At 36.9% G+C, this 25709-nt stretch overlaps 1 protein-coding gene across 2 annotated transcripts in view; it reads right to left on the reverse strand.

The window, feature by feature from the left end:
• The window catches only part of LOC149566786 (DUF21 domain-containing protein At1g55930, chloroplastic-like), a 95498-nt gene that overhangs the window by 33395 nt on the left and 36394 nt on the right, over positions 1-25709 (reverse strand). The window contains exons 11-13 of one of the 2 annotated variants that reach the window (XM_089820100.1): positions 23473-23538; positions 7061-7177; positions 2866-3051 (exon numbers count right to left, since the gene is read on the reverse strand). The gene's annotated coding sequence lies outside the window, so the exon portion shown is untranslated. Of the gene's footprint in view, positions 1-2865; positions 3052-7060; positions 7178-23471; positions 23539-25709 lie in introns of those variants that run through there. The other variant, XM_089820099.1, reaches the window with a different exon arrangement.

Consider the following 25709-nt stretch of genomic DNA (forward strand, 5'->3'; position numbering starts at 1 on the left):
TATGTACTTGGTAAATACAAGACCTAATAGTTGCTATGCTATTAACGTCTCAAGTCAGTTTATGTGTGAACCAAAGGAGACTCACCTAGTTGCAGTCAAACACACTATGAGATACTTACAAGGCACTCTTAACCTTGGGCTCAAATATGAGAAAGTTGACTTGGACTTACATGGATTCATAGACTCAGATTGGGGTGGAAGTGTTAAGGATAGAAAAAGTACATCAGAATGTTGTTTCAATTTAGGATCAGCAATGATATCATGGATATGCAGAAAGCAGTCTTCAGTCGTTCAAAGTTCCACAAAAGTCGTATACATTGCAGTAGTGATGGCCTCTTGGGAAGCGGTTTGGCTTAGAAAGTTACTTGTGGGATTATTTGGTCAAGCCATGAATCCTACAATTATTCATTGTGATAATCAGAGTTCCATCAAGCTTTCTGTGAATTCAGTTTTCCATGACAGGTACAAGCATATTGAAATTCCTTACCATTATGTAAGAGATATGGTAGACAGGAATACTGTAAAATTAGAATACATTTGTATTGCAAATCAGACAACAGATATTCTTACCAAACCTCTCTCTCGAGTGAAGATAGATCACTTCAGAAAAAGACTTGATATGGTTGAGCTATAAGATTTTTGTATTCTTTAAATTATTAATAAACTAATTTTATTGTCAGGCTATTGACCTTTTATGGGCTCTACCATTTGTATTCATTATTTTGGAGGTGACGATCTCTGAGATAATGAACACTTGTATGAAAGACATTATGAGAGATGACGATCTCTTAGATAATGTACTAAACAGTAGAGTTCTACTATCAAATCTAGATGAGTTCAAGATCATATTGTGATGTAGACATTGTTATGCCTATAAGTCACAATTTAGATAAAGGGCGAATTTTATTATTCTCCGGAGTTTATCCTGTGTTCTGGTAGATCTTAACTTAGGATCATGTTGTGATATAGGAATACCAATACCTATGAGTCACAACTTGGATAAAGGAAGAATTTTCCAATTTTATCGTGTATATTGCATTCCATGCAATATCAGTATCACTAGTATGAGTGATAAGTCATATCACAAGTAGAGTAATATGACTCAATATCATGTGTTTGATGATACCACATGCTAAGAAGATTCAGATAGATATAGAGTATCAATCTATGCTTATTCATCTTAATTGATGATGCTATATATGTTATCTCTCAATATGATTATCAAGTTAAGAGGGAGTGTAAATTCTATAACTTTGATAGATCACAGTGATCTGATTACAGATCGAATAGACCTATTCTTGCATGATTTAGAGGCCTATATTTAATGGCACTTATTCTATTAGTAATCGGCTTTCCTAAAAGCATTATCGAGAGTTAAATCATTGTCACTTTAGTTTGTTTGTTAACTAATTAAAGTCCTCTCCTTAGTCGCCAATTTTTAGAATTAGTCAAAGGCCGACCTAGGAAAGGATATGTCCCTTCTAGGGACATGCCCTTTAGGTGCATATTAATATAGGGTATATTTGTGGATAAAGAACACACAAAAAATATAGAGTCTGCTCCTTAGCAAATCTGCCCTATATGAATTATTGCAAAGACAAGCAAGTTTCAGAATAGCATTTAATATTCTGAAATTACCTCCTACATTCTGAAGAAGATCAGAACAGCAACAATGAAGAAAGGTATTATCTCAGATCTGAAACTTAGAATTTGCAGAAACTTTACAAAAAGGACCAAAGGGACCTTTCCAAACTGCATTTCAAAATGAGACTAGAGATTATTGATTAACATTAAAAAATTATGCAAATGGGTTGGCTTTCAATAATGGTTACTTGCCTAATTGGCATGAAATGGGGAGAAAATTTAATGAGGCTCATAAAGGTGTGAAGCCCTAAGTTATGAGAAGGTGTGCGGCATAACATTGGGAAAAGAGGTGAAGCTCATCAAAGAATCATTGAAGCCCACAAGCGATTCACGGGTCAAGACAAAGGTATTAGTTGTTTTTGATGGGTGGAAAGATGCTAAAAATTGGCCTGTGATCAATAAAAATATCACTGTCTCCTAAAGGTGCAATATTTTTAAGGTTTGTGGATTGGCCCATGATCGTGCAAATTTTACAAATGTTCTTGAAACTTTATGAATCAACTTTTCTGCAGAAATAACCATTTATCTTTAAATGGCAACCCAGAGAAGGAGGACTTCAATAGCCATAGTTTCATAGCACCATCATTTTATAATATGCTCAAGTTTGAAATTCACAACCTTGATGAATTAACCAAGACTTCAATAGAAGTGTCTCAATTTTGCAGGTTCCCGGAAATCAGCTTGATTATGGCTTTGAGTAGTTCCAACATAGTTTCATCTATAAACAGGAGGCTAGATTTCCTTTGGACATGATCATCATTGGGTAATCATTTCTTAGTCGAGGGATGAAATCATACTATCATGTGATTTATTCTAACACTGCATAATAAATCAGGAATATATTCAAACAATAATTTTTAATCTAAATATGATGTTTTGCATGTTTCACTGTTGGAATCGATTGCACAATTTAGTTTTTACTATACAAAACATAAAAATAAATTATACTGATATTAGGAGAAAAATAAACTTGTTTGACTAAATAACATATCTTTAAGTTCTTCCACTTTGTTTAAATTGGGTCCTCAAAGCTTCTTCGCTTCCAATTCATCCATTGCATATATTCTTTTAACGCATATAAAATTCAAAATCATTACATACTCAAGCCTTGTGTATCAAATTGCCTACAAGATAGTTTATCTTTCATGATATTAGAATCATACAACTAAGTGATTAATTAATGTCACCCGTTTCTAAGAGCTTACTGAAGAAAAAACAAACCTCAAGTTTATATTTCTTAATCTTTTCTCGCTGGTCTTCATGATGGTCTGTACCACTCTCTCCAAAATCTTCATTCTCTTCAACACTCTCTTTCTGAAGAACTATATCAATACTCTGTCCTGTTCGTGGAATATATCCAAAAGCCCTACAAACAAAACCAGAAACTGTCTCATACTGATAGGGAGCCTGCAAATAGACAAAAAGGAGCCAATATTTAGCTTACAATAAGTGCAAATGCCGCAAACATGCCATCACCATGACGAGTATAATGGAAATTTCAAAGATAACCACATAAGAACAGAAAGTAGAGAATGTAGAAAAGCAACATCCTTGCAATAGAACTCATTCTGGAAAAATGAGGGAAATATTGGCACCAGAAGTTGGACCATGCCTCTCAGAGTTTCCAAGATGATGGAACAAGTGCATATCCACAAAAACAAAAGTTATATTCGATTCTAGAGTCGATCAAGATAGATAGGGTGTGTTAAATTTTATTTATATATATATATATGAGCATTTAAAGTGTTCTATTAGACTGTTAAACATCCTGGAGAGCTGCAATTCAAATTACACTGAGCATCAAAAATTGCTTTTTGAATTTGTATAAGACTTCAATGCAAATATAAAAGTATAAATAAGAACATATGACTGTTATAATACAAATAATTGTGAAAAAAATGTTTGAAGATTGTCAAATTTTTGTTTTTTTTTTCAATTCAATAAGATGTTTTTTACATCAACTTTTGACAATGCCCATATGACGTTTTCAGTAGATTAGGTGTATAAAAAAACTATGGATTCTACTAAATCAATCTCTAGATGTGAAGAGATAAATATTTTCCTTTGGTGAATGCCAAAGGAATCAAGAAAGTTCAGTAAGTGAGCAACAAGTAAGAAATATATGTAGACAATACTACACACAATAAGATAAATGGAAGAAAACATACAAAGCAATTAGTATGACACAATGCATGAGAAAATCTATGGCAATATCCACACGTAAGAAATACCATAAACTGTAAATGACAAATGCATAACGGGTGGAGGGTGATGAGATGCTTGTTTATGGTAAACCCATTAGATCAATAATCTTCTCCTTATGACAAGAACTTCCACAGAAATAGGTATGATAGATTTAAATAAAACTTTTGAAGAGAAGATGCGACCTAGCAAATTAGATAGGCACTTGTTCTTATGGCTCCTTTTTGGTTCTACACAAAATGTAATGACCCTCTGTCTGGATCACAAGATTTGGAACTATTTTGATTACACGGAGTGCCTTTCTACCCAACTTTGTACCAAATTATTTATTTGATGACCACTTGCTCTTTAATCAGAAATGATGGCTTATTATTCTATAATGTATGACAAAAGGTTCGATGGAAAAAATATTCCTTATGAATGAATACTTCAACTGGGTAAATTGCTTCTATTTCTGATATGTCAAGTAAAATACATGAGAAGATTATGTATGAGTGTTTGTGTAGATATTAGTCAATACTATAACTTTATAATCTCTGAATGTTATAAGAGTCACTGTTGAATGCAGATATACAGTTAAGCCACTTAGGCCCCTTCTGGGAAAAGTCAATAACAACTGTGTAATAAACCCTTTCCAATTCTGGTTTATAATCTATTTACTGTGAATGTCAGTTTGGGGACGCGGAGGATATCGTGATAGGTTTGGCAATCTCAGTGAGTTTCTATATGAATGTTACAATCTATGTGAAGGAGTTCGTGATATTTTATATGTTAAGTTCCTTTCTCTGATCTCTAATAGATACTCAATAGTTGTAACTGAATTACATGTTCGTGTGTCTCCTTTTCCGCCTTGTTTGCTATGCTTCCTTCTCTTTTATGAATTCTACTTCAGAATTCTGTATCTCTGCAGATTCGAGCATACACCAGTATGAGTCTCTTTTTTCTTCCCTCCCTATTCTGAGGTGAATCAATATATATATATAACTCGACCTTCTGAAATTAATGGATGGCACCTGAATGGACACATCCTTTTATTTATGTTTAGCTTAAAGGTCTCCTAAACTAATGACAAGTTAATATTATGAGCTTCCATGTCATGTAATATTGGTTTTAACATTGACTAAACTTGATTAGCACACCATTAATGATATTATCACTGATGTGCTTCTTATTCTACTAATCTCCATTTCTAAGCATTGGTTTTGGATAATCCAATGAATTGACCGATCCTCTGTGCCATAGATTTCTGACCAGGTGCTTCTCTTCGTTTTCCTTCTACACTTACCTCAGTGATTGTAAAATTAATATTGATCTTCAATGCAGCGTAGGTACTCTTCCATTATCGTGGTTGGTCTGCAATATACTGTGTTACTTGATCGTTATCAATTTGCCTTCAATATTGAAGACGTTGTTAATTCCGCATTTTATGATATCCATCTGTATGTCTCTAATCTGAGACTATTATAGCAACAATGATTTTTATGTTAAAGGTAGAGACCATGGTCTCCCTTGGTAATCTTCTAATATGCAATATCCATTAAGATTTGAATGGGTTATGACCAAATTTTTAATTTATTTAAAGTCTTATTATCATTATTATGAATCTCCATTCTAGGTATAAAGTATTAATTTGATATTATTTGTTTTTTTAAGAAGAATAAAATGGATATGTATTATCTCCTAGTATTATAAGAATCAATCAAGTTATAAGTCAATATACTAATGCTTTATACGTTCTAGTATTATTTATTTAGAATACATTATAATCTTGTATGAAATTATACTCTTGTTATTCTATTATTATGTTTAATAATAATTATCATATTATAAATTATTTGTTTATTATTATTATTAATTCCCATTTAACAATGGGGACATGACACAAAAGCGTCTCCTTCATGTTTTCAACTCCTGTGATATTTCGTACCTTTAAAATTCTTTTTTGTCTTTCTAAAAGAAGAATAAGAAACACATAAATCAGTCGGCTGTTATTAGCAAAGGTAGAAAGAATGAAAGAAAGAAATTATATTAATGTCCATGAGTGACCAACATAAGGTCATGGGAACTAGAACACAAAACCACTACAATAGCAAAAAACAAGGTAAAAAGGAACTTCAAACTAAAAGCAAAAACAAAGAGACACATGGGTCAATCTGAAAAGGTAACCCTCAAACAAGTACAAGCATAAATAACTGTATGAGGGGAGAATGTCACAAGCAATGGAAACAGAAAAAGATCATCCAGGTAAAGAATAAAAATCATCAGGCGCCTATAGTCAGATGGAATTAAGAAGACAACAATAATTTCATCAATGTGGAGTTTGATAGCACTCATTAGAGAAATTATAAAGCTTATGGGATCAAGCTGGACAATTCAAAGAGGCAGTCAATTTTGCATAAAACGTCTCCTAACTCAAGGTCAAGAAACTATTCCTTTCTCCTACTAACTCTTTTTTACCATTCAGCATCCTTAGTTATTTCATGCCAGAAGATGAAAGTTACAGATCAGTAAGAGTTATGATGAAGCATATCATTAAACATCATATCCTTCAATTCAGAATATAAATTATACATAGAACCAAGCCTTGTTTCAAGCTTCTTCAAAAGATTTTTAGAAACAATGAACAAAAAATTTCAGCCCATTAAAAAATATACAAATCAAGGACCAGCAACTGTGGTTTAAAAAGGTTCACCAAGGAAATTTTGTTGGGAAGCATTCTATGGGATCCCCCACTAAATATTTAAACTCAAATCAAAAGTATATAGATCACAACTCTCCGATAGAAGAAATTGAAACCATGTACAATCAGGTACCAATATAATGTTTGAAAAGAAGCATAGGTGTACCACCAAAAGCAAGCATCCAATACTCTAAGATAAAACAAGAAAAGATAACTCTCTTGATAACCAAAGCCAGATGCAAGAAGATGGGGATCAGGACAAAAAGGAAGATGTGCTTTTTGAGGATGATACAATTTTAGGCAGACAACACTTTTCTCTCTATGAAAGAGCAAAGGCTATTGAGATCAGAAAAAACACACATAAAAATAATTGTCTGCTCCTTTCCCTGAACATTTCACATTGTATATGTTGGCATCAGCATCTATTCTATCTGTATAGTGTATACCAAAAACAGAATCATTACATCCAATTTGTATTGTGTCTGTAAGGACTCCTTTCCACAGGGAAAAACACATAATGGAAAAAAAACATACCACAGCTACTTTCACTTCCAATGCCTCCTCAAGGTCCTCAATAGATGTATTTGCATCCACATCATACACTCCATTAGCACGTTGCACTACATAACCTGTTTTCTTTTGAATTTCTTCCTGAACCAATAAAACATTAATTGCATTAGGCATTTCAGAAAAAGTGGGTCTATAATTTTTAACACTTGAATGTGCATAAATAACAGATCCAAATTTAGATTTTACTTCCATGTTACTACTAGCCTGTGCGATACAAAAACTTCCCATGAGATCATAGCATTCCATAGATACTAACACTATAACAGATTAATTGCCATTGATACTGGGACATGTGTACCCCCCATCTTCATGATATGAGCAAGGTCTTTTTCTCAATTTCTAAAGATTTATTTATTTCTGACAATTCTCTGTAGAAGCTGGGAGGAATGACAGATTGTGTACAAAAGTTGTGACTTCTAAGTTAGCTCTAAAGATGCCTTGCATTTGAAAAAAAGAATCGCCAATGATAAAATTAATTAAGTAATTGGTTGCATTCACAATGAAAAGTCTCCAGGTTTTGGTGGGTTTTGTGTTGAATATTAAATACTACAAAATCAATAACAATTGGATTGTTGCTGAGCTCTTTTAAATATATAGGGAGCTCATGCAAGTAGGATCCTTAGGGTAAGGCAACAACAGAGAAACATTTTAGCTTAAACTTAAAGATGCAAACAAATTTTAGCTATGAACTGGAGGCCTATAAGTCTTCTAAATTTGTGCTATAATGTTTGGCAAAAGTCTTAGCTATTAGAGTTACCAAAGTCATACCTAATATTATAACTACAACTCAAATTGAGTTTGTAAAGGCAGGTTCGTTCTTTTAAAAAAAAATTGGGTTGGAAGGAATTGCAGAAAAAATATGGAGAAAATTGTGTCTTTAATTGAATTTCAAAAGGCTTATAGTAGAATTAATAAACAATCTATTATTTTCAGGTTAAAGGTCTTGGGTTTTGAGAAGTGCTCTTGCATAAAAAATTGAATTCTTTTCTAGGATGCCTCAACTCAAGTTGTAGTTAGAAGTGAACAAACTAAGTCATTATTATTGCTTAGGTCTATCAAGCAAGAGTGCCTATTGTCCCCCTCTCTAGGTTTGCTAGTCAAGACTTGCTTTATTTATTACAACAATCTTATATTATTTTCACGTAAAAGGTAGTGAGTTTTGATGATTGCTCTTGCATAAAATATTGAATTCCTTTCCAGGATGCCTCAAGTTGAAGTTAGAAGTGAACAAACTAAGTCATTATTATTGCTTAGGTCTATCAAGCATCACTTATCCCCCTCTCTAGGTTTTCCAGTCAGGACTTGCTTGGTCTAGCGTCCCTTTGCGACTCGGGACAGCTAGTTGTGAACCTAGGTAAAACCTGGGTTATGGTCTTCAACTACTTGAAGACCTCCCATCTCCATTTCCACTTTCAAGTTGACGAGATTGAGATTGCTTCATCATATACTTATCTCGGTGTTACATTCTCTGGACCCCGCTTTAGCATGAGACCTGCCATGCAGCCCTAGGTTAATAAGGGGCTTCTTTCCCTTGTTTTGGAGTGAGTGCTTCAGACACAACATCCAAGATGTCTCTTTTGGACTCCCTTGCCAAGCCAACTATGCTCTATAGCTCTATGGTTTGGGGACCCTCCCTCCTGAAGTCAGATTGGACTTCAGTTGAGCGGGTCTAGGTCCTACTTTTACGACGCATCCTCAAATGTCATCGGTCCACCCTTCATAGTGTTATTTTGGTCGAGATTGGCACTCATCTTTTCAAGCTCAAGGCCACCTTTGATCTAGGTTGGTTCCTCCACCATCTCCAAAGCTTAACTAATTCTTCTAAGGGATGCCACAAATACTCTTATCTTGCCTACTGCTCCTTTGAGGCAATTATGAGCACTGATTCCACAAGTAGAGCTCGTTGCTAGTACACTCGAGTTGTTGCTCTGTTGGGTACTGTGGGTTTGATATGGAGCACCTTCCCTCCTTCCAATTCTCTCTGAATTCCCCCCGCTCACATCCTCCCCTATTGGCGAGAGTTGAATGAGCTGCAAACTTGACATTTATAGATTGTGTATCCACATGACTTGGAGAAACCCACTACAACTGAGGATGGTCTTCTATGCTAAGCACTTTTGGGATCTCCAGGATGGGCCTCATAACTTTCCTTTTGCTAGAGTCATGCCCTTCGTATCTCCTTGGGTTCTTTCAAAGTGGGCTCCTACATACTATCTATTCAAACAAATCACCATATTGACAGAGCTTCCCAGATTTGTCATTTTTGCCCCTTGGGAGAGGTAGAAACTGAGACGTACTTTATTTTCCAATGCCCCATTTACTAAAAGAACGGGGGGAGATTCTACTGCATGTTATGCGAATGCAGATCACCCTCATCTTTCTTCAGACATACTGACCAGTGGTACCTTACTCTCTACCTCCAGGAGGCCAAGCGGCTCTGTGATCATACCTTGTAGCTCCAATTCCCATCGAGACAAGTTTTCGATCAGCCTGTCACCCCCTTCTTCACGCCTGCGTCTTCGACCTAGAGCATGAAGAGGTTGCTTAGCCTACCTGGCTTAGGACACAACAACTTTGTGAGGCCTCGTAGGTGCTACTTTCGACTACAACACCCCACTTCCAGAGCTTCTCTGAGATGATCTAGGGCCCACTCTTGCCCCAAACCTTATCCTTCAATCCTCGACTGCTCCTCAGCTAAGAGGCCTTAGTTGCTTCTGGTTTTGTTCTTCTGGTCTCTTGGTTGGTTCTTTCGTGTTTGCTCTTTTCTCGGGCACATTTGGTGTCCCGTTGTTGGCTGCAGTTATTGTATGTTTTCCAATCCCTTAGACTCTCTTTGTATTCTCTTGTTGAACATTAATAGATTTATCTTATCTTATCTCTTGGCTTCCTATCAAAGGCATTTCTCTTCAATAGCAATCTCAATTTATTAAAGCTTAGTTTGTTGATAATACTTGTTCCTAGTTTTGGGGAAAAAAAAAGGCAATTTTGGAAAAACTGTTTCTAGGTTGGAGATTCATCCTTCTATTTCTAGATATAAGATTCCTTGTTATGGCAATGGGCATTTGATAAAATCAACAAGCTCCTAATTTGCATTTAGAGCTGTCAAACCTGAGTGTCTAGATTGGCTGTTCTTTGGGCTTTCTGAAGGTTTCTAGGTGGCCAGGTCATTTCAGCTCCTTGGCTTGAAACATTTCCATAAAGTTCCATCTTTTATTTTTATTGGCTTTCCTATAATTCTAATTTTGATAAGCTTCTTAAGTTTGTTAAAGGTTTTTTGTGGTCAAAGGGTAAAGTTTAAAGAAAGAAGCACATAAATGCTTGGAAATTTGGCACCAAGCCCAAGCATTTTGAAGGCCAAAGCCTAAGAAACTTAAATGACAAGCTGCCAACCTTGCAGTCAATGTGTTTTGGGAGCAATCGTTGGTGATGAACCTTGGAAAATTCTAAACAAACATAATGTTAGACTAGAGACACCAAGGGTAAGGAAGAATGGAAATGGTTGCATCCTTTAGATCTACAGCTTTGCAGTTAGACCAACAGGATATATTTTTGGGGTTATCTGGAAAGAATGGGAGTCAGTTAAATAAAGATTTTTCATGCATGATCTCTTGTACTTGGTTAAATGCCTTCTCTGCTGAAATTATTTATGGCACTCAAGATATGGCTAACAAACTGCAAGGCAAGCTGTCCACTCCACTTTTTTTCTATCAAGCATATGTTATTACTTATTAGTGAAGGCTTCAATGATTCTATCAATGAGGTCCACTACAGCAGATTATGGTGAAGTGTTTCCTAGATGGGTTGAAGGTCTACTGCTAGAATACACTCAAAATAATGTTGCAAATCCAGGCTGTTGTTCATTTTCTTGACAGTAAGGTTGTTGATTCTGTTCAGACCAAGGAGACTGATCCCAAAGCTTAAATGTCACCTTTTTATGCTATCTCGATGTACTTGTATTGCTGTTTTTGAGAACGGCTGCCCCTTTTGAAGCCTTAGCTTTATATGGTTAGCTTATAAGGGTTTCTTTCTATGGTGCTATTTGGAACTTGTTAATTTGTGCAACTTTGTAATACTCATGTTGCTTGTTGTCTAAGCATATATTCTTTATGCCTTGTAAATTATCCTCAATACTAGAAACAAATTATACTACACTATTGCATTTTCGGGATTCCAACATTGTGTCTTTGATTAGTAGATCAAGCTGTTAAATCATGCAGCTGTGGTCTGCTGAAGAATGCTGACAAGCAGTTGCATATAGTTCTCAGTTTGCAATGCTGAAAAGCAGTTGCATGTAGTTCTCAGTTTTCTGACAGCAAGGGCAAGGTTAACCACTTCAGGGCAGAATTACTGGGGTTTTGCTGCCTTTTTAATATGGTTATTTGCAATGGTATGGAAAAATGGCCTAATTCAGGCAACATCACATGTAAAACATACAACGGGCAAAGTGTGGTAGATTATGTCATATGTTCTCAAGGCTATATCACAAAGATTATTAATTTTGAGATAGAGGAATGTCCCATTGGGCTAAATTCTGATCATAACCCAATTTTATTGAAGTTGGCCACTCCAATAAAAGGGCAGCAGGATGTTCAAACCACTTACCAAAAGAGAAGGGGGCCTCCAGTGGGCAGAGTTTTAATGACACAGGAAAGTCAGAATATTTTCAAACAGTATTTTAACCGGCTGTTTAATAATGAAGGAAATTATATCAATCCTTCAAAACCACATCCCGTGGACAAGGATCATCTTGTCCTTATTATCAACGAAACTCTGGAAGAATGTAAAAGATCTAGGATCAAAAGAGACACTAAGAATACTTTCTCATCCAATCCGTTGTTTGATGATGAGTGCAAGAGGGCTAAAAGATGTATAAGAAGAAAAATGAATAAAGAAAACAAAAAGGAGTGTGGCAGAATGTTAAGGCGTAAGGAGCAATACGTAACCTTGAGAAGGCTCGAGTTGATCAGCATTAGGTAAAACAGTCCCAAGAAGTTTTGGAAAGAACTTCAGCAAAAAAAAGAAGCAAATAGAGAACAACATCGCAAGGGCTCAGTGGCTGGAGCATGCCAAGTTACTCTATGAACGTGAGTTGGGGGAACATAGTACCACGGTAACTAAGTCCATGGGTGACCTTTTCAGTAACAAGTATATTATACATGGCATTAGGAGGTTAGCAATAGGTAAAGCCTGTTTACCGTATAGGGTAAATGGATGTTTATCGCATCAAGAGACTACAATGTACGCAGAACAAGATACTTTTTCACATAAGCAGATATGCCATTCCAATTACAATGATGATTCATAAATCCATTCGAACGATGTACATATACTTCCCGAAGGGGTGACTCAACCATCACACAACCTTTCGGATACTAACTCAACCCGCCGGCTATAATATAGTTTTTACCGACAACATCATCCCCCTCAAAAGAAAAGTCATCTCCGAACGACAAAATAGAGACAACACAAATTACTAAGTACATCAAGACTCAAAATAAACTAAGTAGAGGGTTGCATCCCTAGTACAACTAGTGTAGTAGACATCCTCTATGCCCGAAGCTCGTTTAGCTGTGCCCACAACTCATGTACCTGCTACGTCTGAGCGTCCAAATTCAACTATCACGCAATCTTTCAGATACTAACTCAACCCATCCGCTATAATATAGTTTTTACAAACAAATAATATAGTTTTTACCGACAACAAAGCCCAAGATATTGATAGGCTGCAGGTTGAATATTTAAAATGGGGTACTGATTTTTTTACACCTCATATCAATCGCATCTTCAACAATGTTAATAAGGAGGGTTTCCCTATAAATTGGAGCACTAGCGTGGTGATTCCTCCTCACAAAAGTGGAGACTAAACAACCCTTCAAATTACCAAACTATTATGGTTAATCCACTCCTTGGCAAGCTATTTGGTGGCACGGTGGAGCGCAAAATCAGTAAATGGGCTGTAATAGAAGGAAAAAGAGCAAAAGGGCAAGAGGGCTTTAGACCGAAGCATTCCACTGTGGATCACGGGGTTACTCTGACATACTTGGTTGAAAAAATATGGACACTCAGGGGGCTGAGGCATTTTGCTGTTTTGTGGACTTTAAAAAAACGTTTGATATAGTGCCACGTAACAAGGATGGAAGAGCTGGAAATTCCTAAGGAGCTTAGGACTGCAGTACATAGATTGTATGAGCATGTTAAGGCTAAAATCAGAACTGCAGATGGGCTATCTGAATGTTTTGGCAGCAACATTGGGGTCAAACAAGGGTGCCCATTATCACCAACCCTATTTAAGCTTTACATTGACTAGTTAGAAGAATGGTTAAACAAGGCCGGTGGTGAGGGGGTGCAGCTGGCTAGCTATGTGATAAGGTTGCTTTTATATGCGGACAATCTCATCATAATCACTAAGACAGCTAACGGTTTGAGAAAACACTTGAAGGAATTGGAAAGTTCTTCCCAGGAGGTGGGAATGCAAATGAACACTAGTAAAACCAAAGTTATGATCTTCTCGTTGAAGAGAAATAGGTCCTCAAACACGGTTCTCTTTGAGGGTAATCCTCTAGAGATAGTGAACGAATACTAGTATTTAGGAACCGATTTTCAAAACAATATCAATTGGGAAACGTGCAGATCAAAAAGAATTCAAGGAGGATGGAAGGCACTGTATTCACTACAGAATAAGTCCAAGAATGCAGAGTTGTGGGACTTGAAGACCAAGAAAATGCTCTTTGGTCTACTTGTCACCTCGGTGATCTTGTATGGGTGTGAAGTTTGGCGCAGCAATATGTCAGATCAAAAATGGAGACAAGTTGAAAGAATTCAAAAGCACTTTATTATCAACAGCCTCAAAATCAAAACTACTGTGTCTTATGAGATCTTATTGGCGGAGGTTGGTTCCTTCCCATTAGAAGCCAATGCTTTGGTCCGGATGATAAGTTACTTCAAGAAAACTCAAAATATGGAAAGTCATCACTAGCTTAAGTTAGTCACGGAGGAAAAACTTGATAGGAGAAAAAGAACAGGATGAAGCAAAATGAAAAATGGATGCAAAAATGGGATGTCAACATCCATATGTGCCTAGATAGTAATGAAGAAATAAAAAAGTACATGCGTGTTAAATTTCGCAATATCATGTGGGCAAGACACAAGGGTAGGGAAAAATCTTATTATGTCAAGGAATTTAACCTAGCTACTGGTCATGAGGAAAAAGTGTATATTGGAGCTACTATTAAATGGAAAGCAAAAAAGATATAGCCCACCTTAGAACTAGCTCTCACCAGCTGAGGTGTGAAATGGGTGGATGGCCGGTGCCTAAAGAGGAATGCGAAAACAAGACATGCTTATTCTGTGACAGGGAGGTTGTGGAGATGGAGCATCACTCTGTTATGGAGTGCTCCAGGTATAGGGACATCAAAGCTGGTTATGCGCAGATTCTAGAAAGCGGCAACCTGAACTACTTATTTCAAGAAAAGCAGTTGGGCAAAACAGCAAACCTAATTATTATAATCCACCGGCAAAGAGAGGAGTTAGTCAAGTTACAGCTTACTTAAGTTTTTTTCCCTTTTTGGGGGCTGTAATGTCCCCTTTTTAGCATTCATAACATGATGTTGTCGTTAGCCTATTTCCCCACGGTCCCGTAGGCTAACCAGGACATTAAAGGGACTGAGAGGCCACTTGGCCTAGATAATTTACTGAGGGGTTTTGAGGCAACTTTGGGCATACTTACTATTTACAGTGAGTCATCTTGGGCATGGGCGGACATCCAATGGCAACGGTATGTCGATGGTAATTGTTTAAAATCGACAAGAAGACTTGTTTATCACTGATAAGATTTGTTATGCATTGATAAAGCTATTTTATAAAGTTAAATTTAAATATTTAACTTTATTAATGCATAGACTATAGTTTGTGGGAAATATTTAAATTAAAAGAGTCCCCTTTATTTTATAACACATTGGAGACATAAGTTACATAAAGGGAGTTATGTTTTATCCCACATTGAGAAAACGAAGGATGGAGCCCTTGTGAGAACATTATAAAAGAAATGGAAGAGCTTCTTTTAAGTATGCTTGGAAAATATCAAAGAAATTGAAAAAATTTCTGGAGATTATGTCTCAATAGTTTGAAGGACGAAATCCCTTCAAGTTGGAAATCTTGACGCCATTAAAAGATATGGTCTTGAGATTCAACATGGTAGCAGTCCGAAAAAGCAAATACGAAAAAGCAGTCCGAAAAAGCAGAACCGAAAAAGCAGGCTGAAAAAGCAGTCCGAAAAAAGCAGTTCGAAAAAGCGGATCCGAAAAAGCAAATCGGAAAAGCAAAGCAGAAGGGGTTGCATTGAAGAAAATTATTACAGCTATCTACAACCAGGTTCCTTTGTTAGTATTGTTTTTTTTAGTGTTATAAGTTTTAGCTGTAAGTGTGCATTATATCAGCATTATCATTTTGTAATCCATGTAAATGCCAAAAGTTTTGGCCATATTTCATGAGCATTGTATTAGAAAATTCATTGCAATTAAGAAGATAATAGTTGTTGGTGTTATTTAAGCAATTCAATATCATTATTTATCAGCTAGTTAGTTTGCATACCAACTGTTTGTAAAAATGTCAGTTGGCTGTAGGTGTTCATTTCTCATGCTTAGATCATATCTATGCACTGAATATTGTCAAAATTAGTAGCACACTCATGTTAGGTCATTGTGTAGTCCATTTGGAGTCTTCTAGCACAAGATTCTCATTGATGCAAATTGAAAAAAGAGTCATTTAAAGCCAGCTGAACTACTATATCAGTCATACGTCCCTTGCATGTGAATTGTTTGATGAAATTCCTTGAGCTTTCATCAGCAATTTTGAGAGCAAATTTGAGGAGGGTCATTACAGTGGTATTAGAGCAATTTCCTGCAAGCCTGATTGGGTTATTTCAAATTGAATTCAATTCTCAGTATGGCTTTAACAGGAGAGAAGGATTTGGAAGAAAGAATGCACAATGTAAATAAGAAATTAGATTGTCCATTTCAGCGAACAAAGGACCTTCTAAGAACTTTGGAGGAGTTGGAAACTTATTTAGGCAAGTTTGATCAGTCAAGACCCGATGCTATGCAAACAGCTTTATCTCCAGCATTTGGTTCGTTGGTTAAGCCCCGATTATTGAGACATCATGATGAGGTAATAAGACTTACAGCTCTCTCTTGCATTAGTGAAATCATGAGGATAATAGCTGGCTTTGATTCTTATGACGATCAGATTATGAAAGAGGTACTTCATGCCATGGTAAAAAGCTTTGAAAAGTTGGACAACATTCAAGACCCTTATTTCACAAAGAGGGCAAGATTACTTGAAGTATTTGCAAGGTGTAGATTTGAAAATATTATGCTAGCAATTGGTTGTATTAGTGACATTCGCAGGATGTTTAATACATTTTGGAATATTGTGGACGAGTTTCATCCCAGCAGAGTATTGGCATCAATGCACTCCATCATGTTCACAATCTTGTTTGAGGGGGAGGATGAAATTTCTAAACTTTTGGCAGAAGACTTATGGTATGTTTGGACAAAAGAGAGGAATTTGTCACCTATGGCATGTACGTGGTTAAAGAGCCTGATTGATAGGCCTAAGGATCGTACCTTCCCTATGACAGGCAAAAACTTGTATGAGGAGTTTAACAGACATGCGGATTCGATACAGGGAGACATTAGCACATCTTCAGGTAATGGTTTATCTACATCATCTTCACAGGCAGAAGGGGTTAAAGATGTTGTGCAGGTTGAGCCAGTTGCATCAGAAGGTGATATCACAGACACACCAGATTGTGTGATTGACACAGATAGTGATTCCAGTACAGTTGGGCTGGATGAAGTTACTGCAGTTGAGGATAGTACAATTGATCAGAAAGTGAGCATTCATGACTTTGCTGAGAAAGAGTACCAGGCACAGTTAGATGCTTCGTCACATGAGGTTGAGGCTGGTAGAACTCCGCATGATTTGTCCAGCCAGCTGAAGGTGAGCAAAGACAGTATTGTGACTTCATTATCTCATCATGACAGGATGCGGGATATGATAGAGGATCACATTCGGATGATTCAATTACAGGGTAGACATAAGGGAGTTCAGGCAAAGTCTTCTTATGTTGACTTATAGGCGATTAGGGAAGGAATGAGAATGATGAAGTTGAGTTATTTACATCTTCTATTAGATCGTGACCATCTTCTTAGCCTTGTCGGAGACTATTCAGATGCCTTAAGGAGAAAGGAGGAGGAAGTTGACAAGCTTTCTCGTGAGCTTGAGGACACTCGAGCTTCTTTGGTGAATATTCCCTTGGCATTACAAGACTGGGAGAGACATGGGGATAAGCATGGCATGGAATTGAGTTTAGTTTCATCTTGCACTCCTGATACTCAGCTTTCTGCGGCAGGCAGATCATATGTGGTCGTTGATAATGTTGCGAGTTCATCTTGCATTCACATCCAGGATACAGGGACAATGTCAGACAGGTATGTGGAGTTAGTTGGTATTGGTCATATTACTCAGGTGACGAGTTTGCTTGAGTTACCAGCTGATTCTAGTTTACGGATATGGACTCAAGATTGTTACATTGGCATTTGGGATTCAATTGACTGGAGATCTTTAACACTTTTTGGTAGCAGTGATTGTTTGGGTGCTATCATGGATTTGATTAGCAGATTGCATGGTGTTGTCTTTTCTTGTGCCAGCAGCTTGTCCGATGTTGGTATTAGTTTTTATACACCGGTGTTGGGCTTTGTTCATATATCCAGTCAACCATTCTTGCTGGAATGTGTTGATGATCTTTCATATTTGGAAATGTGTACAGATGAGTCCCAGGATCATATTGGCATTGATGACATCCAGGAGGATGCAGTGGGCAGTTTTGAAGACTTAGTTTCCTTCACAGTTTCTTTTGGTACAGAGGAGTTAGACAGCAGTGCTACAAACTTTGATACTCTGTATGTTGATATGAGCTTTGGAGTTGATTCGCAAGATATGGATGGTAATACTCTAGAGACCAGTAACTTTGAGGATACTCCTTTAGATAGTGCATCAAAGGAGGTCTGTAGGAGACAGTCTAGCCAGTGTCATCATGTGTCTAGTCAGTTGAGAGTTAGTGAGCGAGACATTTCTATCGCTTGCCAGCATTTCGACGCTGCTCGTCAGTTGTTAGCAGTTTATGGATGGGGTTTTCCTACTAGGGATGAGCAAGGAGGCAGTTATCTTTCCTTGACAGAGATCCACTCTTTATGAGAGGCTATTCGGATTCTGAGACAGAATTATATGCAGTTGGTAGCCGACAGAGATTATCTTATGGAGTGGGGGAGTACAGCATACGAAGCATTATTGGCCAAGGAAGATGAGGTGAGTGAGCTTACTCAACAGCTCGAGGTGACTTCTGAAATTCTTGAGAGTACACAGTTGGCTTTCGAGGAGTCACAGTTTCATTTGGCTAAGGTGACCATGGAGTTAGAGCGACTGCAATCTTTACCAGATTCTGTACAGTCACAAGCTATGGTGTCTGGTGATCCACGGATGTCCATGGTCGAGGTTGATAGAGGTAGTGGAGATGAGGATATATCTGTCCACGACACTAGTATTGGCATATTTGGTCTGTTTCCACTGGAGGCAGGTTCAACTGAGTTGGGCGCTGCAGCTGAGCATTGTGATATGTTTGACTTGGAGGGCACAGAGACTAGTGATGTTGTTGTTGATTCTGCACTCTTGGCTATATCATCCTCTGACTTAGCTGATGATCAGTCATGGTTGTATCACGTCTGCAGCATGAGTCTTTGACTGGGATTGGTTCTTTTTACCGGCATTATACTGTAGGATATGTTCATCGGTTTGCTTTTGATCCATGTGTTGGGGAGTTGATGGCCGACAAGTTTGGTCTGGGCTCTCGTTTTTGCTATCTACCGTGTAATGACTATTCACCATCAGCAGTGCATGGGTGTTATGGTTATGAGATAGTGACCGGTGATCTGCAGAGTTGTGTTAATTGCAGTGGGTGTGCAGTGTGTGGATTCTCTGTATTTGGTGCAGTTTCATGCGGGAGTATTCATCGTTGTTGCAGAATTGTATTGTACATTCCACATAGGCTAGTGGGATGTGTTGATGGTATTTACTATGTTGGCAGTTTGGGTTATCTACTCTACTTGGGTTCTGATATTTTGAGAGCTTGTTTCTCATGGGTTCCTGATTTTGGAGTTTGGGTGAGTTGTATTCGCCAATTTGATTATGGATTCCTCTTGGTTAATTTTCAGAGGTTGTTGCAAGAGCCTATGTTGACTGACAGCAGTATAGTTCATGACTACATTTGGGATCTAGGTGGATTGATTGGGTTGTTGTTCGAACATTGCTTGGGGACAAGCAATTTTGGGAAGGGCGGACTGTAATGTCCCCTTTTTAGCATTCATAGCATGATGTTGTCGTTAGCCTATTCCCCCACGGTCCCGTAGGCTAACCAGGACATTAAAGGGACTTAGAGGCCATTTGGCCTAGATAGTTTCAGTTGCAAGTCTTTCTGAGGGGTTTTGAGGCAACTTTGGGCATACTTACTATTTATAGTAAGTCATCTTGGGCATGGACGGACATCCAGTGGCAACGGTATGTCGATGGTAATTGTTTAAAATCGACAAGAAGACTTGTTTATCACTGATAAGATTTTTTATGCATTGATAAAACTATTTTATAAAGTTAAATTTAAATATTTAACTTTATTAATGCATAGACTATAGTTTGTGGGAAATATTTAAATTAAAAGAGTCCCCTTTATTTTATAACACATTGGAGACATAAGTTACATAAAGGGAGTTATGTTTTATCCCACATTGAGAAAACGAAGGATGGAGCCCTTGTGAGAACATTATAAAAGAAATGGAAGAGCTTCTTTTAAGTATGCTTGGAAAATATCAAAGAAATTGGAAAATTTTCTGGAGATTATGTCTCAATAGTTTGAAGGACAAAATCCCTTCAAGCTGGAAATTTTGACACCATTGAAAGATACGGTCTTGAGATTCAACATGGTAGCAGTCCGAAAAAGCATATACAAAAAAGCAGTTTGAAAAAGCAGAACTGAAAAAGTAGGCTAAAAAAGCAGTTCATAAAAGCGGATCCGAAAAAGCAATTCGAAAAAGCAAATCGGAAAAGCAAAGCAGAAGAGGCAGCATTGAAGAAAATTATTACAACCATCTACAACCAGGTTCCTTTGTTAGTATTGTTTTTTTTTTGTGTTATAAGTTTCAACTGTAAGTATGCATTATACCAGCATTATCATTTTGTAATCCATGTAAATGCCAAAAGTCTTGGACATATTTCATGAGCATTGTATTAGAAAATTCATTGCAATTAAGAAGATAATAGTTGCTGGTGTCATTTAAGCAATTCAATATCATTATTTATCAGCTAGTTAGTTTGCATACCAACTGTTTGTAAAAATGCCAGTTGGCTGTAGGTGTTCATTTCTCATGCTTAGATCATATATATGCACTGAATATTGTCAAAATTAGTAGCACACTCATGTTAGGTCATTGTGTAGTCCATTTGGAGTCTTCTAGCACAAGATTCTCATTGATGCAAATTTAAGAAAGAGTCATTTAAAGCCAGCTGAAATACTATATCAGTCATACGTCCCTTGCATGCGAATTGTTTGATGAAATTCCTTGAGCTTTCATCAGCAATTTTGAGAGCAGATTTGAGGAGGGTCATTACAGGGGCTTGTGCTGATTGTGGGTCCCATGGGCTATTGTGGCCTTGTGGATGTTATTAAAATCTTTCATTTCATTTCATCCAGCGACACAAAATTCAATTCATAGTTTGCAAGATCGTTATTAGATAATGCAGCTGCACAAATAATAGTATTGAGACAAAGTTCCTCAGTTACCGGATTCGTCCATATACCCACGAATCTGGATTTGGGTCCGATTCGGATCCGGATCCGCGTATGGATCCGTGAGGATCCGGGCAGGATCCATAATCCTTCCTGTGGATCCGTGATCCTGACGGATCCACAGGCAGGATTATGGATCCTCGAGGATCCACGCGCGGATCCGTGCGAATCCGCGGCAGTGCCCAAATACAAAAGCAAAAAAGTGGGCCCAACTTCATTTTTTAATTTTTTTTTTCCTAAAGGCCCTAAACCCTAAAAAGGACCCTCTAAATCACAATGCAAGTTCATTTACTCTCTATTTTGCTCTCTCATACTTGCTAGTTTGAAGTAAAGTGCTTGGATTCAAAGGAGATCGGTTGTGGAGCTTCAAATACCTTGCAAGAAGTGTTTAAGGTATGTATTTCAACCATATTCTTAAGTTCTTTCATAGATTATTGATTTATTTTTAGTTTTCCAAATTTTCAAGTTTTTGTGTAAGTGTGAAGCATGGTTTTCTTTCATTTTTTTTTCTAGATTGCAAGAATAGAACAATGAGTAGTCAAGGCTCAGTGGGTGGGGATGGGGCTGCATCACCAAGCTTCAAAATTGATAAGGGGTCTCCTTTATGGAGACACACAACAAGAGTCGCACAATGTCCTGGGGGATGGGGCATACATATGGAAATGTAATTATTGCAACATACAACATAGAAGCTCCTATTCCTGAGTGAAACTACATTTTTTGGGCCCAGCGGGGGAAGGAATTCACATGTGTCAGGGTAGTGATAAGAAGGGATTACCAGCTGCACAAATAGCAGCGTTAGCAAAATAGCAAGATGATGTTGATAGAGCAGTTGCAAAAGCAAAATGTGGTGCTTCCAAAAAAACAAATACACCAACACCATCATCCGATCAAACAAACACAAGAACACATCCTTTTTTGCCTATGCCAACTACAAATGATGAAAATGAAGACCCATCTCCACTCACCCGCAAGAGAGGCCCACTAGATAGGGCATTCCAAAATGAAAAGAGAGACATTGCTAATCGCAAAATTGGACGTTTAATTGCAAATGGTGTTTCATTTAAGTTTGCTAGATCACCTTATTTTAGGGAGATGGTGTTTCATTTAATTTTGCTAGATCACCTTATTTAATTCTGATTTAATCTATATTTTGAATGTTGCAAACTTTCACTTTCAGTAATTCAATGTGAATGTGTTGATTTTCTTTATAATCGTGAAAATAGATTAATTATCAATGTCATTGATCAAGTATACTAGATTCATAGATGCATACTAGAGTCATAGATTCATACTATGAAATGATTTAGTTTTAGAATTATGTATATTTCTCTTATTTTTTAGTATATATAATGCATATATATATATATATGCACGAATCCTCCACGAATCATAATTGGGGAAAAAAAAAATCCCAAATCCACAGATCCAATTCACGTGCCCGAATCGGATTCGTGTCACGAATCGGCAACTAAGAGACAAACCAATGCCCATAATGATGCTTGTTGTCTAATGATGTTTTCACCCAAGTATACTGCCAGATTGAATTGTGCATAGAAATAGTACTGTTTCTGACAATTCAAGCTTCAAAGTTGACAGGAGCAGTTCTTGTATTCCTTTCTTCAGCCAAGTCGTTTACAGCATCACTGGTTTTAAGGATTTCCCTCAATTCTTTCTGATCCAACATTGTCCACTTATTTCCTAAATTCATAAATCTGGAAAAGTGCTGTAGCTTTCATCATCCCAAATAAAGAAATTGTTTCGATTAAAATGCTAGTTTAGTGAGGCAATCATATTATACTCAAGGAGTGAAAAAAAAAAAGTTGAGGTTCCTAATACATATAATGTGAAAAATTATTAAAATGCATTCCCCTTTCATGTGCTTGCTGATTAAATTTATGTATTTGGAAAACTATGTTTTCTAAAAGAACCACACCATTGACCATTTACTTTAGCAAAGAAAAGTGTCTGATAGTAGCTATCAAAATCCTCCATACAATATTTATCTTACAGCAGATGTACTTTATAAACAGCAGGTCATACTCAGCTTTGGATAATTCCAAGTATTGAAAGAATGCTCTGGGAAAGAAAAGTGTCTAATAGTAGCTATCAAAATCCTCCCCACAAGATTTATCTTACAGCAGATGTACTTCGTAACCAGGAGGTCATACTCAGCTTTGGATAATTCAAGGTATTGAAAGAATGCTCTGGGAAAATATTGATTATTATTTAATGCTGAAGGCATGAACTTATCCTTCAACAACTTATAAAACAATGGTAACTAAATGTAGTCTAGCTTAACATTGTTGAACTAATTATATTGAACATGGAAGATAAGCATAAATGATTATAAATCGCATGGAATTTTAGACTATGAACTACCAGAAAAAGCAAGGAATCTAGATGTCAAACAGTTTCCATGGCTAGGCAGGGAAAGAGAACAAAATACTCAGCTTCCAGTTCAAATAGACTGATTACAAACCTTTGAATCACTTTCATCAAAGATCTCGCCCACAATTTCTTCAACAACATCCTCTAATGTCACTATCTGCAAAAGAAAGATCCTACCATAAAATGAAATATTTATAATTTGCATTAATCTTTGAAGATCAATTTATAAAAGATGTAGAGAGCAAAGAATCTAACTGTAGCAAAATACATGCAGATCGCCATATATCTGAACTATAAAATACATAAATAATAAACAATAAAAAAGCATCTGTTACTGCATTTTAGTGAATCACCAAGGCTGAGAGTAGAAAACAAGTTTCCATCAACTTAAAAAGATGGCATTCCTTAACAAACATTACAAACCAAATAGGTTAGTAACTCAACATTTGGCCAACCTTTGTGTGCCAAAAACTCGCTCTTACAACAAAAAGGGGACCTAGTGTCATACCAACAAACAAACCAGATTTTAAAGAGTTCTATAAGATGATCCCTGAAAATCATGTTATCTACTTGAAATTAAGAATGTGAATCCATATTCAAGATTGGAAGTGGAACTTTAGCAAATCATTATTTCTAATTTCAACGGACAAAGATACTGTAGAACCAACTGAGACAGTCCCTGCATTTGATGAGTGATGGTGGATCAAGGACCCAGAAATGTGATGGAAATAACATTGTCAAGCCATCGAGAAAGCAAACATCTCCTTTGAACAAAAGGTAATTTGATGGCTACTAATGTGCCAGAATTTAGTTGTCAGATCAAAGTTGTTGTTTGCATTCCGTGTAGGAGATAAAAGACAGAATACTATGTATAAGAAGCATTCCAACAGCTAGAGCATTTTGAAATTGGCTACAAGATGAATACAATTTCCTCCTTAGTTCATCTCTCTTCACAAGGCCCTCTTCAGTGTTTGGGGGCAAATACACGAGTGTATGGGCAGCAATCAATTTATTTTTGAGGCCAATGAAGATACTACTCCATTCAGTTTTGGGAAGTTGTTCTGTACAAGACCTGGCATTTCTTGTACAAGCTAAGCTTAGGTATTTCAGAGAAATATGAGTTCTTTGCTCACTGAGCCACAGGCACCAGTGCTTTCATTTCTATGAGTTCTTTGCTCATTGGACTACGGCATGGGCGGTTTCCTTTCTTGCCTATGCAAGGAGAGATAGTCCTTTTAATGCTCCCGGTAAATCATTTATTCTCTCCAATAATAAAAGATGCACTTATTCAAAAGCAAATAATTGCTCGTGGACCACTTTACAAAAAGGATTGAACAGTAGAATGCTATCAAGGAAGAGGGCAAAACCAACAAAGTTGAATTGACCTTCAGACAAATATCAAAACTAGATGCATTCCCTGACCAAGAGCAATAGATTTTTACTCCTAGTTTAGCCTTATAAAGCATTCACAAACTTCGCCTACATAAGAGTGCAATAGGTGTGTCCAATGCCCCATCTGTTGAAGTTGGAAACTCTGTTTCTAGAGTGCATTTGGAGTTCAAGACAATATATGTCAAGCTAGTTAGGCAACAATACTTGACTAAGTTTTTGATCTTGAAAATAGAATGATTTCAGTTGAAAAACCTGTAGAAGATTCATGCTCAATACTGTAATAAAGTATATTGACCTTAACAAGCACTTATTGCAGCAGAATAAGCAGTGACACTAGCTAAATCTACAACAGATCCATTCTCCGCCTCAAAGACTATCTAGAAGTAGCACTGGATATGGGTGCCTACAAGGATTTTTCAAAATGTCAGCTTGCTGTAAATTGTCCCAAAACCCACATTCATTTGCTTAGTCTTTCATGTGCTTTTAGTTTTTCCATGATATGTGTATGTAAATATAGTGATTTTTTCTACAATTACTATATAAATGCATTTACCTAAAATCATATGATTGTTGCAGGAAACTTAAGCTCATCTCAAATCCCTATTGAATGCATTCAGATGACTCATAGGTCCAGTTCAATGGTACACAACTTCACAAGTGTCATGTTAATATTGTGAAACCCAAGAAGGATCAGAACAGCCAACTAGACATAATTTCATAAGACATGTGAAAATCAATTAAGACCTATAATACACAGATCAAGAGTACCAGAATAGACCATGACCATAATCCGACAAAAAAAAATTAACAAAAGAAGAGGTATACCAACAGAGAAAGCACTAAAGTCTAACAACAAGACAGTTTCCTAAATCCCACATCTTTGGCAAAACAGTAAGTGTCAATCTACACAATACAAACTTCATCAAGCTGAAGCAA

Source organism: Cupressus sempervirens, chromosome 3 (genome assembly GCF_028749045.1).
Source record: "Cupressus sempervirens isolate cs-2001-9-10 chromosome 3, ASM2874904v1, whole genome shotgun sequence".
NCBI classification, from domain to species: Eukaryota; Viridiplantae; Streptophyta; class Pinopsida; order Cupressales; family Cupressaceae; genus Cupressus; species Cupressus sempervirens.